General features: G+C 37.5%; 1 long non-coding RNA gene across 3 annotated transcripts; it reads right to left on the reverse strand.

Moving 5' to 3' along the window:
* Nucleotides 1-365: 365 nt before the first annotated feature.
* On the reverse strand, nucleotides 366-15,073 carry LOC130453866 (uncharacterized). Of its 3 annotated transcripts, XR_008911499.1 has the most exons (4): nucleotides 14,922-15,073; nucleotides 12,086-12,144; nucleotides 6,176-6,258; nucleotides 366-2,608 (listed from the first exon to the last, which is right to left on the reverse strand). It is a non-coding gene; the product is annotated as an uncharacterized LOC130453866 (long non-coding RNA). The 3 variants fall into 3 exon arrangements; XR_008911498.1 differs by lacking the exons at nucleotides 366-2,608; nucleotides 6,176-6,258 and adding an exon at nucleotides 10,413-11,293 and having other exon boundaries at nucleotides 14,922-15,070; XR_008911500.1 differs by lacking the exons at nucleotides 366-2,608; nucleotides 6,176-6,258; nucleotides 14,922-15,073 and adding exons at nucleotides 10,413-11,293; nucleotides 12,898-14,773.
* Between the last annotated feature and the right edge of the window lie 3,635 nt (nucleotides 15,074-18,708).

Raw genomic sequence — 18,708 nt, forward strand, 5'->3', positions numbered from 1 at the left:
CAATGCTTTGCACCAGGCCTCACTCTCTCTGTCTCTGTCTCTATCTCTCTGTCTCTCCTTCTGTCTCTCCTTCTTTTCCTCTCTCTTTCCTTCTTTTCCTCTCTCTTTCTCTCTCTCAGTCTCTCTATGTCTGTCTTTCCCCATCTCTCTGTGTCTCTCTCCTTTTCCTCTCTCTCTCTTTCCCTTCACCCTCTCTATCTCTTTCTCCTTCTTTTCCTCTGACTCTCTCTCCTTTTCCTCTCTCTCTCTCTCTATATATATATCTATATATCTATATATCTGTCTCTCTCTCCATCTCTGTCTCTCCTTTTCCTCTCTCTCTTTCCCTTCCCCCTCTCCATCTCTCTCTCCTTCTTTTCCTCTCTATCTATATCTCTGTGTCTCTCTCATCTCTGTGTCTCTCCCTCTCCCTCTTTTCCTCCTCCTTTCTCCCCCTCTTTCTCTATCTCTATCTCTCTCTCCATCTCTCTGTCTCTGTCTTTGTCTCTTTCTCTTCTCTGTCTCTGTCTCTTCTTTTGCATCTCTTTCTCTGTCTCAGAAGTAGGGAGGTGAAGGATTGCAGGCTGACATCCAGCAAATTCAACTGATGGAAACTACCTAGGGGTTGGGATCTGGGAAGTCTCCATCACATCAACATTCTAATCAGATCCTTCTGACTAATACGTTGGAAGAATCTCTCCCTCCTTAGTGCTTCTCCTGTCTCCTTGTCAGCAAATCCGAACCCCCTGCTTCCCAGTCCATCATTCAGAACCAGATTCTAGGATATGCCTTTCATCTGCAGGGGTCCAAGCCCATGGTGATGCTGTTGTGCTGCAGCAAGGAGCAGGAATGACTAGCATGCTCCCATCAGAAAACGACTCTGCCTCCATGAAGAAGTTAGGAGAGAAAATCGTCGAGCTGCACCAGTGCTTTCCCCTTCTGTGTCTTTCCTTTGTCTAATGGCTTCTACTCAGCGAGGTGTTATAATGGATAGTTTGGACATGAAGTCAGGAAGATCTGAGTTCAAATCCAGCCTTAGGCCAAACCCTAGCTGTGTGGCTCCAAGCAAGTCACATAGCCACTGTCTGCCTCCATTTATTCAGCTATGAGGCAGAGATAATAATAGCACCTATTTTCCAAGGTTGTTAGGAGGATCAAACGGGATAATATTTTTAAAGAGCTTAACACAATGCTTGGCACATAGAAGGTACTTAAGAAATACTTGTTCCTTCCTGCCTCCTCCTCACTCTTTGACCACTACTATGAACCCTTAGAATCCTGCCTAGCCCTTGGATTTGGTGACCCTTGGGAATTTTGGCTTGGCATTATATTTAATTTCCCAGGTTACACCCTTTTTCTCTAGAAGGATCCTATCCCCAGTCCCGCTAATTGCTCCCAATCATGAGTGTTTATCAACCCCAAGGTTGATAAAGAGAAAGAGAGACAGAGGTAGATAAAGACAGACAGACAGAAATAGAGAAAAAGACAGAGACGGAGGGAGAGAGACCGAGGAAACAAGAGCCTTCTTTCCCCAGACTCTTACCTGTATCTGCTTTAGTCCTCTCCATCCCCAGACACTGTCCTCTTCTGTCTACCCCTTCCTCCTCTGAACATATGTGCCTGCCTCCTAAACCCTCCCTATTCTATTCCTTGAACTTCTATATTCTAACCAAATTCTGGCTTTTCCCTGAACATACCACATCTCTGCTAGGTGACCCAGTAGAGATAGAGAGAATGTAGGACTTGGAATCAGAAGGTCTTGGGTTCAAATCCAGTTTCAGACACTACCAGTATGACTCTTGGCAAATTACTCAGTCTCTCATTGTGCCGGTTTCCTAATCTATGAAATGGGTATAACAATAGCACCTATTGCCCAGGGTTTTTGTGAGGATCAAATGAGAGAATACTTGGTAAAGTGCTTTGCAGACCTTAAACTTCTTATACAAAGGTTCTCTATTGCTCTCTCTTGCCAATGTCTCCAATGTTGTGGTTGTCTAGTCTCTACCTTCCACCAGCTTCTGTCCTTGGAGTCCTCCAATTCACCTGTCACACAGATACTGACTGACTCTTCCCATGGCTTATTACTTATCCTGTGAAAATTTTTCAGTGGTTCTGGAACCACTGAAAATCTAAAAATGAGAAATTATCTAATTTTATCTAAATTATCTAAATTTAGAAATTATCTAAAATTAGAAAAAAATCTAAAATTAGAAATTATCTAAAATTAGAAAAAATCTAAACTTTAGAGGATAAAATATAAACTCCTTATATTTGTATTACGTCCCTTCACAATCTGTGTCTGACCTCCCTTTCCATCCTTCTTGTATATGACTTGAATTCTATGTTCCAGCCAGATTGGACTATTTCCTATTCTTCAGTCTCATCCTGCCTTTTCCCACCTCCCAGCATTTGCAGAGCAGATCTTCCCTCCAAGATGGTAGCATACTCCGTCCTTATCTCTATCAGTTGAAGTCTCTCTTCTCCTTGTGGAGAGTCCTGGTCTTGACTCTTCTCTATTCCTGATAAGCTGCTGCCCTGAGGTGTCCTGTTCTCCCCTGTGGAAGATCTTGGCTTCTGCTTCAGGCAGGGTAGACCGTTGGCTCTTCAGTCCTGGCTTTCCTTTCTATGCCTGTGGAGGACAAGCGGAGGATTTGAATCCACTGACTTAGGAGAAAGTGCTCCCCAGAGCCAGCCTCTCCCCTGTAACTAGAGGCATTGGAAGGAGCTTGGCTGGGAGAATGACCAGATTATATACAAGTAGGACTTTCTTTGAAGCGAACGCCACACAGGCTAATTCAGAGATAAGCAATTGGTAATAAAAAGAAGTAATGGCAGAACAATATGTAAAATAAACATAATTTTAATTACTTGTTAAATCTGCACCATTTCCCCAAGTGATATAAAGTCTCCCAACATTTCGCCCAATCACTCCCTTGCTCTGACAAGCATTAGTGTGAGTCATTACATTGTTTTGCACCAAACATCAGCTCCCACACGAGTCTTTGTCTGCAGTTCTCTCTGGTAACAAGTCATATCTGTGCCAGAGCAATGCTCCTCTTTGCTTCATTAACACTATTTGGTTACTAATAATGGCCCCCAAATACAAGAATAATGATATTAGTGGCTCTGATAAGCCCAGGAAGTCTTAAAATGCCTACATACATTCCTATCAGAAATAGTTATTAAATTGTGGAGTTCACCATTATGTATGATTTTCAACTTATGTGACATTGGAACGCATCGACCATCTAAAATGTCATCCTATTATATTGGAGTGTTCATGTTGTCCAGTCCATTTCTTGGACCTTACCTCTACCTCCACCATTTCCTTTTTCTTCTCCTTTGCCTTGGTCTAATTCTCTTCTCTGTGGTTAAACGGAATGAACTTGATCTCTTTGCTACCCAACAGCCCTTTAGATCTCCGTAGACAGGATTATTACATGGCGCCATAGTGGAGAGGTGGCTGGAGTGGTTCCATTTAGCTTGTATAAATCAGGTGACCTATATTCCCATCCTATGTCTGCCATTTTTTTTCTCCCTGAGTGATCTTAGGGAAATTACTTATCCTCTCTAGGCCTCAGTTTTCATAAAGGACTTGAACTAGTATCCCTTCTAGCTCTAAATGTGTGATTCTGTGATCTCTGATGTAGTCAGGATTTGACTTTGACCCATCAATCAAATGACCAATTAGCAAGTATTTATTAAACACAGATGTGACTTGGTGGTGTTTTTAACAAATATTCTCTCTTAGAATCCTCACAACAACCCTGCAAGGTAGATATTGTTATTATCCCTATTTTACAGTTGAGGAAACTGAGGCAGGCAGAGGTTAAGTGACTTATCTTAGTCACATAGCTAGCAAATGTCTAAAATTATATTTGAACTTAGGTTTTCCGGTCTCCAAGCCCAGCTCTATATCTACCATATCACCTAGCTGCCTGAATGATACTGGGTTAGTATATATGGAGCCCCAGACCTTATAGAGCACTCTCAGAAAAATCCACAAGAATTCAAGAGATTGGCCTAAGAAATCCATACAAGAAAAGCTATGAGGATGCAAAATGTTTATTCTTTAAACCATGGGTTAGCAGACTATGTCTTCAGACCAAAGTCTATTTTTGGATCCAAAAGCTAAGGTTAATTTTGATATTTTTATTGTTTTATTATATTTTAAAACATCAAAACCATTTTCTGCTCCCTGGAATACCAAAACAAATGGTAGTCTAGATTTTGCTTTTGGGCCATAGTTTGCTAGCCCCTGACCTAGACCAAAACGTGTTGTTGGGTAGCCAATCTATTTGAGGGAATAATTCAGTCCATAAATCTTGGACTACTACAAAGGACAGGCAATGAGTTAGACTCAGGAATATAACTTTTGTTGCCTTTCAGTTGTTTTTCAGTCACGTTCATTGCCTCTTCATCATCCCATTTGGGGTGTTCTTGGCAAAGAAACAAGTTTGCCATTTCTTTCTTCAGCTCATTTTGCAGATGCGGAAGCTGAGGCAGGGGGACAGTTGTGTGGCTCAGTGGATTGAGAGTCAGGCCCAGAGATGGGAGGTCCTGAGTTCAAATCTGATCTCAGACACTTCCTAGCTGTGTGACCCTGGGCAAGTCACTTAAACCCCATTGCCTAGCCCTTACCACTCTTCTGCCTTGGAACCAATACACAGTACTGATTCTAAGATGGAAGGTAAGGGTTTTAAAAAAAGGAAACTGAGGCAAACAAGGCTAAGTGACTTATCCAGAGTTACACAGCTAGTAAGAACCTAATAATAATAATTATTATTATTAGAAGAATAAACTGAATTGAATTTGGGAAACTGCTTTGAAACTTTAATGAATCTACGTTGTTTCCTAGGGCAACAACCCATGCTTTTATCCCAAATGTTATCTTGGTTATGTTGTATGATGTCCATACTATGGAAGATCAGTGGCACAGTAGATATAGTGCTATGCCTGGAGTCAAAAAGCCCTAGGTTCAAATACAGCCTCAGTAGCTTATTAGCAGGTGACCCTGGGCAAGTCACTTCACCTCTGATTGCCTCAATTTCTTCAATTATAAAATGGAGATGATAACTCCATCTCCCAGGGTTGTTGTAATGAGCAAAAGAGATAATATTTCAAAATACTTAGCACAGTGCCTGGCACATAGTGGCACTATACAAATATTAGTTATTATTGTTCTATCATCTTCTACACTCTGGAGATAGCAAGAATGGAAAATCTGGAATCACTTGACTGCTCCTGTTTAAATAGAAATGCTCATATTGTTCCTTTGCATTTAAATAGATCCTAGACTGCTTATGCTCTGGGAAAACAAAATGCCTTACAACTTCTTACCGTGAGAATGCCTATGTCTGAAATTCAATAATACAAAAAACATCAGTCTTTAAACAGTTAAGCAATCAAACAAATTAAGCTTGCAAAATTAAACCAAAGGAACTGACTTGTGAGGGACAAACACTAGAAAAACCCAACTACATATTTCTAGAACTTTAAAATTTTTCTAAGATTTCACAATCTAGAATCAATAGTTCTAAGCAGAAAATCTCGCCAAGGGTCTCTGAAAAAAGGGACCCCATTTTATTCTAGACAAAACCTCACATGAACCACCTGCAAGTCAAGGATGTCACATTTCTCTTCTCTCCTAGGGTTTTCAGGTATTCTTAATGAAATATGGGGGATTTAGGATCTCTGCCATTCTCTCTAGTTACCACCAATGTCCACCTAATTATGGGGGTCATCTGCACCCCAGTTCCATTTAACTTTTGTTGTTTCAGTTTCATTATAAGTCCGTTTGGAATTTTCTTGGCAAATATACTGGCATGGTTTGCCATTTCCTTTCCAACTCATTTTACAGATGAGGAAACTGAGTCAAACAGGGTCAAGTGACTTGTCCAGAATCACACAGTAAGTATATGAGACCCGTTTTGAACTCATGAAGATGAATCTTCCAAACTCCAGGCTTTATGCTCTATCCACTGTGCCATTTAGCTGCCCTCTCCATTTAACTATTAAGAGTCAGATTAAGTTTTACAAAGAAACATTGATTTCAAAGCTATAATACAACTAAACAATCAGTCCAGCCCAGTTCTCAGCTAATATAATCCTAGTCCCAAATCCCTTGGACTTGAGCCCCAGCCCCCCCTGGTTTCTCTGGGCTTCCTTGCCTAACTAACTGGCTGCAGCATCTCACCTGGAATTCTGGTTGCAATGTTGTTTCCAAAGTCAATGGTGCCAACTCCCAGGTCTGGGAAAGACCCCTTCTGGCATGTGAAACTGAGGACAAACAATACAAATCAAGACAAACACCTTTAATAATGGAGAAGGAGGAAGAGGGAGAAAGTATTCCCTTCCTCTGTCCAATTTAAGAACTGTGGGTGAACTTCAGACTCTGGATACAGTGGGAAAGAAGGCTGGAAAAAAGAGAGAGTCTCAGTCTGATCAGGTTTTAGAAATGCAGACTGTTCTTGCCTCAGAGCTAATCAAACTAGAGGACACAGGATGTCTCCATGCTAGGCAATTTCAGCATGCCCCAAAGGCTACATATAAAACCAAGAATCGATTACATATAGCTTATTTTATTTAGGTTTTATTTTTAATTTTTTCCCATGGTTATATGATTCGTGCTCTCTCTCCCCTTTTCCCTCCCCGTTCCCAGAGTGGATGAGCAATTCAATCTGAGTTATACATATATTATCATGCAAAACCCATTTCCATATTATTCATTTTTGTAATAGTCTTTTAAAACTAAAACCCCAAATTGTATACCCATATAAACAAGTGATAAATCATATGTCTTCTTCTGTGTTTCTACTCCCACAGTTCTTTCTCTAAATGTGAATAGTGTTCTTTCTCTTAAGTGCCTCAACATTGTCCTGGATCAATATGTTGCTATTAGTAGCAAAGTTTATCACATTTGATCTTTCCACAATGTTTCAGTTACTGTGTATAATGTTCTGGTTCTCTTATTTCATCCCACATCAGTTCACATAGGTCTTTTCAGTCCTTATAGAAAGCCATTGCTTCATCATTCCTTATAACACAATAGTATTCCATCACTATCATATACCACATATAGCTTATTATAAAAATTTTAATGTGGTAATACCAATATTGCCTTTGTTGTTGTCTTCTTCAGAACTTCCTTTTACATTTTCTGTGTAAATATTTCATTCATATTCCCTTTTTTTTAAAACCCTTACCCTCTGACTTAGAATATTGGTTCCAAAGCAGAAAAATGGTAAGGACTGGGCAATGAGGATTAAATGATTTGCCCAGGGTCACACAACTAGGAAGCGTCTGAGGTCACATTTGAACCCAAGTCTTTCCATTTCTAGACCTGGATCTCAATCCATAGAGCCACCAAGGTGCCCTCTATATTAATTTTTATTTTCATTTGGTTATCGACAGACATAAAATCAAGTGATTTTTTAAATGAGAACTGTTTGCTTATATCCTTCAAATAATTATTTATTGGAGAAATGACTTGTTCTTACAATTTTGGCATTGATTCCCTATATATTTTGGATATCATACTGTTATTGGAGAAATTTGCTGCAAAGAATTTTTTCATTTTATTTTTTCCCCTCCAATTGTAACCATATTTTACATGCAAATTCATTTTAAATTTTGTTTAATCAAACCATTTTGTCTTTTATGATCATCTTTTTTCTTTGTTTGGTCAATAAATCTGTCCCCAGCCATACTTACGAAAGCCTAAAAAACTTTTAAAGAGGAAATAATTCTCATGTAGGGAATGCAGTGATCTGTTTAGGGCAAAGGACCCCAGTTTTGCCAGCTCCACCTAGCACCTTTCATATTGTTCCAGAAGAGATTTCTATGGACTCAGTTGCCTCCACATATCCCTAGCCATTCTCCTTCAGTCTTGTTCCAGGGTTCCAGATTGTTAATCAGAGGTAGGAGAGTAGTTAAAATGAATTTTCTGATCATAAATCAAATAAAAGTTTACACTGAATATATTCAAACACCAGTGTCAATCAGCTAACAAACAAGTGTTTATTATTATATTTTTATATATTATATTATATATATAATATTATATATTAATATATTATTATATATTATTGCATGCCAGGCACTGTGGTAAGACAAATTTGAAATAATCCCTGTCCTCAAAGAATTTATACCCTAATGTATATCTATATGTCCATACATACCAAAATACACACATGATGCATACAAAGCCGATAGTAGAGGCTGGGAGATGGTCTAACTGAGATGCCAATATAGGAGTATAAGTTGCCCTAGACACATATATATATCTCTGTTTTTATTGGTGATATGCTGACCTTTGGGAAAATATACCTCTATGTAATATGGGAGGGAGATCCTTTTTGCCACTTTTAATTGCTGTACTATTTAATAAATGTCTTTTGCTATGAAATACTATATCCTCTGGTTGATGTGGTAAAAGAAACACATTGGTGGGGGCTTGTGAACTTTGGTTTTGAGCAAATGCTGACCTATGATGTACTTCTTTTTTAAAAAGATTTTTAAATTATATTTTTCTTTTCCAGATTACATATAGATACAGTTTTAATAATAGTTTTCTGACATCTTGTGATCCATATTCTCATATGTAGGATGACTACTCCTTAACTTTGGAACTCCTTGATATCTCAGATTCATTGTTGACTATTGTTGACTATTTAATCATAAATGTGCAAACAAGAGGTTAGCTAGGTGACCGAGTGGATAGAGAATCAGGTCTAGAGATGGGAGGTCCTGGGTTCGATTTTGACCTCAGACACTCCCTCGCTGTGTCTAAGCAAGTCACTTAACTCCCATTATATAGCCCTTCTTCCTTGGAGCCAATACAGAGTATTGATTTGAAGAAAGAAGGCAAAGGTTGTTTTTTTGTTTGTTTGTTTGTTTAAACCCTGACCTTCTGTCTTGGAATCCATACTGTGTATTGGTTCCAAGGCAGAAGAGTTGTAGGGGCTAGGCAATGGGGGTCAAGAGACTTGCCCAGGGTCACACAGCTGGGAAGTGTCTGAGGTCAGATTTGAACCTAGGACCTCCCGTCTCTAGGCCTGGCTCTCAATCCACTGAGCTACCCAGCTGCTCCCCAGAAGGCAAGAGTTTTTTAAAACAATAAATGAGCAAACATGTCTTGAGTCAACATCCAGTGAATTCTTAAAGAATAGGCCAGGCAAGAACCATAAACCAAAGAGTAATGTACTGAGGAGACAGAGTAACAAGGTCAATAATAAAGAAAAAAAATAAAACCAGAGAAACATCGTCAGCAACATGGGTAGAATCAGAGACAGGTTCCTCTGTGTGAAGGGAGGAACTCTTTCGTAAATCATGCTTCAAGGTAAGACAGAAGTTATACTGGTATTCTAATTAAATCTCCCAGCAAATACATTTCATTTCTAACTTCTTGGCTCTGTTTCTCAGAGTCTCTTTGGCTTCTGGAGTTCCCTTTTGTTGCCCCTTTTACCTCCATAGCTATCACCTGAAGTTGCATCTTTTTCTTCCTTGAATATAGTGTTATGATAGTTCCATGAGGTTGCCCTGCAGGTCTGAGCAGTGGGGACAATGATCACCAGGCAGGGAGAGAATATGGATAGCTCAGTTCAGTCAATCAGCCAGACAGTCAGGCAATAACTATTTCTTAGGTGCCATCTCTGAGCCAGGTACTGAGCTAAGAACAGGGAATACAAAGAAATTAAAAAGAGAGTTTCTGCCCTTGAAGAGCTCCCTGGCTGATTTGTATTTTGTTTCTGCTTTCTCTGCTAAGGAGAATGATCTTGAAATTAATCGTTAGGGATGGGAATAGGGATCCAACCTGTGATTTCATTGACACAGGGAGCCACTGGTCAGGGATTTGTTCTATAGCCACAGGTTAGTCTCTTTTCCGTAACTTAGAGATGTTAAATGATTTGTTTGGGGTCACAGAGTCAAAACAAAACAAAAATGCCTAATAGAAAGTTGATTTCTTTCTTTTTAATTTAAAGTCTTTTAAATTATGTACTTAATATCAACAAATATGAACATTTTGGTATAAAAAAGGAACAATAGGGAGAATTATTTGTAAAACTGTAAACAGTTGCATGGCTTATTTTTTTAAAAGTAATATTAAATTTAGCACAATAGTAACAAAATCACCCTGTTTATGTCTCCTTTTGAACTTCCTTTTGTTTTCTCCTGTGTACTTTTTAAAAAATAAATGTTGTGGATATCTTTTGTTCACCAAAATTTCCTCCAGCATCCCTTCCCTTTCCCTTCCCAGAGTTATTCTATGTAACAAATAATAGTTAAAAAAATAATTTAAAATGTAAAAACAATTACATGCAATAACAAATTTCCACATAAGTTTTCCAAAGTTAGATGATCCAAATGGTCTCCTTCCCTCCTTCCCTGCCTCCTCCTGAAGATGGTAAGCAATTCAATCTGAGTTATACATGTATTATCACACAAAATATATTTCCATAACAAGTAATAATTTTTAAAGACCAAAAAAAAGAGAAAAGAAAAAAATCAACAAAACTGACCAACACAAAAAAGTACAAAAGCGTGTACAATGTATTATACTCATGGACTGCCCACATCTGCAAAGGGATGGGTTGAGGGTGTCTTCTCATATCTTTTCTTCCCAGCTAGACATATTCTTTGTAATTTTGAAAAATCACCTTTGATTTTTTTTAGGCTGAGGTTTCATTTATATTGTGTATGTTGTTTTCTTGATTTTGTTTACTTAATTCTCCATCTGTTCATTTGGATCTTTCCATGATTTTCTGCTTTTATCACATTCATTATTTATTTCCTCACAGTAATATTCCATTACATGTGTGAATCACAATTTGTTTAGTCATTCCTCATTCAGCTGGCATTTGCTTTGTTTCTAGTTCTTTGCTATTAAAAAATGCTCCTATAAAAATCTGGGTCTAATTGGAGATTGTTCTTCTTATCAATGGCCTCCTTGAGACTAATAGTCAAATCTCCGAGTCAGAGTAGAGACAGTTTTCTTCTTTTTAAAAAAATAATCTTATTGTTCCTCAATTACATGAAAAAACAATTTTAAAACTTCATTTTTGTAAAGCTTGAGCCAAGTTCTCACCTCTCCCCATTCCCTTCCAGAGACAGCAAGCAATCTGATATGTATGTAATTATATAAGACAATTTCCCATATTAGTAATTTTGTGAAACATAACTCAAACAAACAAAAGAAAAATGAAAAAAAGTAAAATGTAATATGTCTGGGGTCTGCAGTCAGACTTCAGTTCTTTCTCTGGAAACACATGGCATTTTCCATCATGAGTTCTTGAGGAATGATTGTCTTGGATCACTGTATTGGTAAGAATAGTTAAGTTATTAATAAATGTTCATCATATAATACTGCTGTAACTATGTACAATATTCTATTGGTTCTGCTTCCCTCACTTTGCATCTGTTCATGTAGATATTTCCAAGTTTTTCTGAAATCATTCTTCTCATTATTTCTTATAGCACAGCAGTATTCTATTATTATCATATGTTACAACTTGTTCAGCAATAGAATATGAACAGTTTAGATACTCTATTTGCATAATTCCAAATAGTTTTCCAAAATGGTTGTACTGATTCACAGCATAGTCAGAAATTCACTAGTGTGTCTATCTCCCCAAAGCCTTCCAACATAGATTATTCCAAGCGTTTGTCAACTTTGCCAATTTTTAGCATGTGAGGTAAAACCTCAGAGTTATCTTGATTTTAATTTCTTTTATTATTAGCGATTTGAAGTGTACTTCCATTGTTAATAGTTTGTAATTCTTTTTGAGGAGTGTATATCTTTGATCACTTATGTATTGGGGGATGGCTATTAGTTCTATATATACTATGCCATTTAGTTGTTTATATAGCTTAGATACCAGATCTATTTCTGAGAGATATACAAAGTCCCCTAAACCTCAGTTTGTTTCCCAAAAGTGTGTGTGGGGGGGAACAGTCAAAAGGAAAGGTGAATCAAAGGAGATGGTACTCAGAAGCAAAACAACAGTGAATAGAGAAAGGCTGGAGAGATACAAGAGAGAGAAGTATAAACAGGGGGAATGATAAGATGGAGGGAAACACACATAATCATGCAAATGAATGAACTTACCCATAAAACAGAAGACGATAGTAGAGGATATTCAAAACCAGAATTCCACAATATGCTTTCTACAAGAAACACAAAGCAGGGAGACACATACAGAGTACAGGTAAGAGGCTGGAGAAGAATTTATTTTTGCTTCAGCTTCAGTTAAAAAACAGCAAGAACTCATGATCTCAGACAGAGTAAAAGTAAAAATTTATCTAATTAAAAGAGATAAGGAAATTGTATCTTAATAAAAGGTACCATAGATTATAAAGTAATGTGAATAATAAACATATGCACCAAGTGACATAGAGTCCAAATTCCTAAAAAAGTTACATGAGTTACAAAAGGAAGTAAACAGTAAAACTTTACTAGTGGGAAGCTTCAACTTTTCCCATCCAAACTTGATAAATCCAACCAAAAATAAATAAGAAGGATGTGACTAGAATTTTAGAAAAGTTTGATATGGAAAAAACTAAATGGGAATTGAAAAAATATACTTTTTCTCAACAATACATGGCACCTTCACAAAAAGTGACTATATAATAGACATAAAAGCCTCACAACCAAATGTGGAAAAGAAGACATATTAAATACATCCTTTTCAGATTATAATGCAATAAAATTACATTCAACAAAAGAGTGCAGAAAGAATGATTAAAATTAATTGGAAAACAAAGTAATATTATCTTGAAGAATGAATAGGTCAAAGAATAAATCATAGAAAACCCAACAATTTAATTAAAGAGAATGTCAACAAGGAGACAATGTACAAAAATTTATGGGACGTAGCTAAAGCAGTACTTAGGGGGAAATTTATATCTCTGAATGCTTACTTCAAAATGGAGAAAGGACAGATTAATGAACTGGGCATGCAACCAAAATAATCTAGAAAAAGAATGAATTTTAAATCCCCAATTAAACATCAAATTAGATATCCTGAAAATCAAAGGAGCTATTAATAAAATTCAAAGTAAAAAAATCATTGTACTAATAAATAAGACAAAGATCTAGTTTTCTGTGTGGGTGGGGGAAATCAATAAAATAGATAAATCATTGGCTAATTTGATTTTTTTTTAAAGAGAGTAGAAAACCAAATTACCAGTATCAGAAATAAAAAAAGGTGAACACATAACAAAGAGAAAATTAAAGCAATTGTTAGGAGTAATTTTGCCCAATTTTATATCAAAAGTCTATCTAATGACAATCTAAGTGACCTAGGTGAATATTTAAAAATATTAATTGTTCAGATTAACAGAAGAGGAATTAGAATATTTAAATAAACCCAAAACAGAAAAGGAGGTTCAACAGCCATCAATGAATTCTATAAGAAAAAGTCCCCAGTGCTAGATAGATTCACAAGTGAATTCTACCAAACATTAAAAGAACAACTAATTCTAATACCATATAAACTGAAAAATAGGTGAAGGAATTCTGCCAAATTCCTTCTATGAAACAAATATTTGAATAATACCTAAATCAGAAAAAGCACAAAAACAGAAAGAAAATTTAGACCAATCACTCCATTGAATATTGATGTAAAAATTCTAAATAAAATACTATCAGGGAGAATACAGCAAGGCATCACAAGGATCATACACTATGATCGGGTGAATTTTACACCAGGAATGCAGGGATGGCTCAGAATTAGGAAAACTATTAACATAATTTATTATATCAATAACTTAGCCAACATAAATCATATGATTATCTCAATAGATACAGAAAAAGCTTTTGACAAAATACAACATCCATTCCTACTAACAACACTAGAATACATTGGAATAAATGGAGTTTTCTTTTAAAATGATAAAGAGCATTTATCTAAAACCATCAACAGTTGACACACTGGAGTAAAATCAAATGTAATGGACTTCTCTTCTAGTATCAGTGTAATGATCCAGAAATATTCGGAAGGACACATGAGAAAGAACGCTATCCACATCCAGAGGAAGAACTGTGGGAAAAGAAACACAGAAGAAAAACAACTGCTTGATCACATTGGTTGATGGGGCTATGACTGGGAAAGTAGATTCTAAACAATCACCCTAGTGCAAATATTAATAATATGGAAATGGGACTTGATAAATAACACATGTTAAACCCAGTGGAATTGTTCGTCAGGTACGGGAAGTGGGTAGGGGGAAGGGAGGGAAAGAACATGAGTCTTGTAACCATGGGCAAATATTCTAAATCATCTTATTAAATAAAAAAAAAAATATATATATATTCTTATACACTTAAAAAAATAAAACCATCATCAAGCATGATCTGTAATGAGGATAAACTAGAAACCTTCCCAATTAGATCAGAGTGAAACAAGGATTCCCATCATCTCCACTATTATTCAATATTATACTAAAAATGTTTGCTATAGCATTAAGAGAAGAAAAAGAAACTGAAGGAATTAGAATAGGTAATGAGGAAAGAAAGCTATCACTTTGCAGATGATATCATGATATACATAGAAAATCCTAGAGAATCTACCAAAATTGAATAATCTTGCCAGCAATGATTGAGAGGGACTCTGCTAGGATTGTCAGAAGGCAACCTATTCCCTTTTCCTTTATAGAGGTAGACAATGAAAGCATCCTTGATCTCTTGAGGCATAATCTTCTCTTGCCATATAATGTGGGAAGCATCAAGCCCATGCTGTCTGACATGGTCACAAGTGAGTTCCAGAATTGCAAAGCAAATTTCTGGAAAAATAAGGCTCCCACGGAACACCCCCCCCCCCGTGACTTCTCTCTCTCTCCAATTTTCCAAACTAATGAACTTGTCATGATTATTATTCTCTCCCCAATACAGGAGCAATAATATGAGAGCAAATACTTATAGGATCAATACACATATATCCCACCTTAATCCTCCTAGATTATTACCCCAAAAGATTACATTCACAGAATTAAAACCTAAAGATCACTACCCTTTACCGCCCTCCTTTCCCTCTCCACAGAGCTACATTCACTCCCATTACAAGCCAGGCAAGCCAAGAACATCAATCACCTTTAAGACACACTCCACTGAATTCTGTTTATGGACAGAAACCAGGCAACATTGCCAGGTGCTTTAAAATAACACAAGAAAAATAGAACTTGTAAATGGAGGAAAATTCCAAATCTGGTCTGTCATTAAATTGCCCTCTAACATTGTTCCTAGCTACGAAATGTTTTGTTATCCATCTCCTAAGTAATTGTGATTGATTGTGAAAGCTGACCAAAAGTAACAATGATTCTCCTAGGTCAGGGAGAACTAACCTCTAGATCACCCTGTTTATGTCATTCATCTATAACAACAATGCTTCATTGACTATCTCCTTAGGCTACGTGTCTTGTTGTTAAGTTCCATGGAAATATATATGTAGAAAATTGATTGTGTGCCAAAGAAGTATGTAATCACCAGCCTATATAATAAAGGAACCTCTGTGCTATGGCAGAATACTGTGTGATGCCTATGCACATGGGCCTGAGCACAGTGTCTCTCATCTTCATTACTGGACTGGATCATCACACTTAGACGGAGAAACCTTGGACCCTCAGAGAGACTGCTGGACAGCTCTCCTTAATATAACCAGGAAGACTTGTTAGCTTTTGTATGAGCAATGGAACCCTTGCCTTGTAAATCTTGGCTGATAGAATCAGCACCAGGTGCTTTGCCACACAAGAGGAACCCGATGGCATTCAAAACCTCCTCTTTAGTTGGAAGTTCAGCTAGAGAGGGATTGACTTCAGCCTGAGGTATATTTAGTACTGACTGATGAAGGTCTATTGAGAACACTATGGAAATGTTCAGCCTATTTCTCTAGGATCATGTCCTTATCACTGATCAGGGTGGCTTCATCAGTCCTGAATAGTTGAGATGCACCAAAGGTCTTTGGTCCATATGTAGCCTTCTGGAAATCATAAAAGCACTTCAGGTTGTTACTATCAGTGTAATGCTGAATTTCATTTGCCTTCTAATGGAACCAAGAATCCTTCATCACTCCAAGTTTTGTACTTTGCTTCTTTGTACTTACCTCCAATCTTAGAATTAATACTGTGTGTATTAATTATTATTAATTATTTATTTTTTAATAATATATAATAATATATATTATATAATATATATAATAATATAATAATAATTAATTATTAAAGGTAGAAGAATGGTAAAGGCTAGGCAATGGGGGTTAAGTGACTTGACCAGGATCGCATAGCCAGGGCATGTCTGAGGCCAGATTTGAACCTAGGACTTCCTTTGTTGCACTTTACTTTTGATGGAGTTAAATGCTACCTTCTTAAAGATGGATGAACTATACTGTTGGTAAACTCTGTGAAGTTCCCATTTTTCATTTAGTAGCTTCTGAATTTCCCTATAATTTTCATCAAACTAAATGTGATGTTTGTAAGTATTTTGGCCTAGATAAGCACATATGGTGCTGTATACTAAATCTTGGAAAGTAGCCCATTCCTTTTCTGCTCTATTTTTGACAACTATGTGATAGCTTAGTTTTCCCTCTAAGTCAACAACAAACTGCACACTGAGAAGCACTCTAGTGTTGACAGTAAGTTTACTGGTAGTTGTTTTGCCTCGGGGCCACTGATTTTGTTGAATATCAATGTATAGCTCAGAGAATATGTCTATGATCAGTCCAGCACTCTGTGCCACACTTCACCTTGTCTGGCTCTTCTCCTTAAAATGACACAGCCTATTAAATACCAATGTTTGCTTCAGGGGTGCATCCACAAAGTTTTATTGCATTTAGGTAAATGAAAGACAGTGTTGGTGATGAAAAGGTCATGAGATGCACAAGTCTTCAGTAGTAAGTGACTATTGCTATTGCTGTGTCTAATGCCATTCCCCCCAAGGATTCCCTGCCTTATCTGATAGTCTGTGCATACTCTGGTATTAAAATCACCCAGAACTACAAGCTTATTCTCTTTTGACACACTGTTGGTGAGGGTCTCTAGACCTCCATAAAATTTTTCTTTGACCACATCAGAGTTCATCATGGTGGGAGCATATGTAGTGATAATGGTGGCTTGGTACTTTCCTGCAACTGACAATTGCATTGTCATAAGCCTGTGATTCACAACTTCTGGCAGGCAAAAATCTTGTTGACTAGATTAGATTTAATTATGAAGCCTACTTCAGCTTCATGGTACTCTTCTTCTCAGCAATCACTCCAGAAGAAATGTGTATGCAGCTCCAATTCAGTAAGCTTGCCTTCATTTGCAAGCCTTGTTTCATTCAGGGCTGCCGTTTGTATACAATATCTGCTAAGTTTTCTTGCAATAAGAGCTCTTCATCTTTTAGGTCTACTGGATTTCAGGTTGTCTACTAACATACCTACATTCCACATAGCAATGGTGAATAGAATCACCTTTGAAAAAATTTTTGTACATTTTTTTTTGTGTTTTGATCATATGGGAGTATCCCTGCTTGCCAAGGTAAGCAGGCCAGGGTCAGGTGAGGCAGATAGTTTCAAGCAGATAATTTTTCAGGCAACTTTTCTAGCCCCTTCTGGGAAGTGAGTAGCATGGTCCTTAAAAAAGGATGCTCAGACATCCAGGGGCTATTAAATCCCATTGTTACCTCCAGTAAGAAGATGACTCTATGCCTTGGGCTGCCTGTGGGCAGAGTTGTGACTACCACTCCTTGTGTATCTGCATCTGCTGCCTTGTCACTTGCCCATCAGACTTTTGAGGTAGGAATAAAATAATAAGATAGTAAAATAATAAATGGTATGGATGATGCCTTTTGACTTGCACATAAATTGTATTTAAATGAGGCTGAGTTGCAGTTATTGGCTTCTCTCTCCCTACTCCCTTCTCCTCCCTCTCCCCCCTTCTCTCTTTCTCTCTCTCTCTCTCTCTCTCTCTCTCTCTCTCTCTCTCTCTCTCTCTCTCTCTCTCTCTCTCTGTCTCTGTCTCTTTCTTTTTCTTTCTGTCTCTCTTTGTCTCTCTCTGTCTCTGTATCTCTGTCTGTCTGTGTCTTTGTCTCTCTTATATCCCTACTTTCTGTCATAGAGTCAATACTAAACATTGGTTCTAAGGCAGAGGAGCAGTAAAGGGTAGGCAATGGGGGTTAAGTAACTTGCCTAGTAGGATCATACAGCTAGGGAGTGTCCAGATGTGAAACCAGGGCTTACCATCTCTAGGCCTGGCTCTCAATCCACTGAGCCACCCAGCTGTCCAAAATACTAATAATTTCTTAACCTGCCTTAATGATAATTTTATCCTTCAAATGATTTATGAAAACAATAGTTATATCTTCAGAGGGATTCATGAAACTACCTTTTTTTAAACGCTTACCTTCTGTCTTAGAATTGACACTGAATATTGATTCTAAGGCAAAAGAGCTGTAAAGACTAGGCAATTGGGGTTAAGTGACTTGCCCATGGTCACATAGCTAGGAAATGTTGGAGGTCAGATGTGAACCCAGGATCTCTTTCCCCCCCAGTCAAGATGACTTGTGATGACTTGGGTTGCAGTGGATGACCTTGGCTTCTTTGATAAACAAAACAAACTCTAAGTGGTCCACAGTGCCTACTCCCTCTGCCTTCATGTCCATTGGAACAAATTGTTTTCATCTGCCTGTGCCTGGGATAGAATTTACCTGACTCACTGATGGATTTGAGACCTGTTAGTCACTCTAAACCTGATTTA

The sequence above is a fragment of the Monodelphis domestica genome, chromosome 4 (assembly GCF_027887165.1).
Source record: "Monodelphis domestica isolate mMonDom1 chromosome 4, mMonDom1.pri, whole genome shotgun sequence".
Taxonomy (NCBI): domain Eukaryota; kingdom Metazoa; phylum Chordata; class Mammalia; order Didelphimorphia; family Didelphidae; genus Monodelphis; species Monodelphis domestica.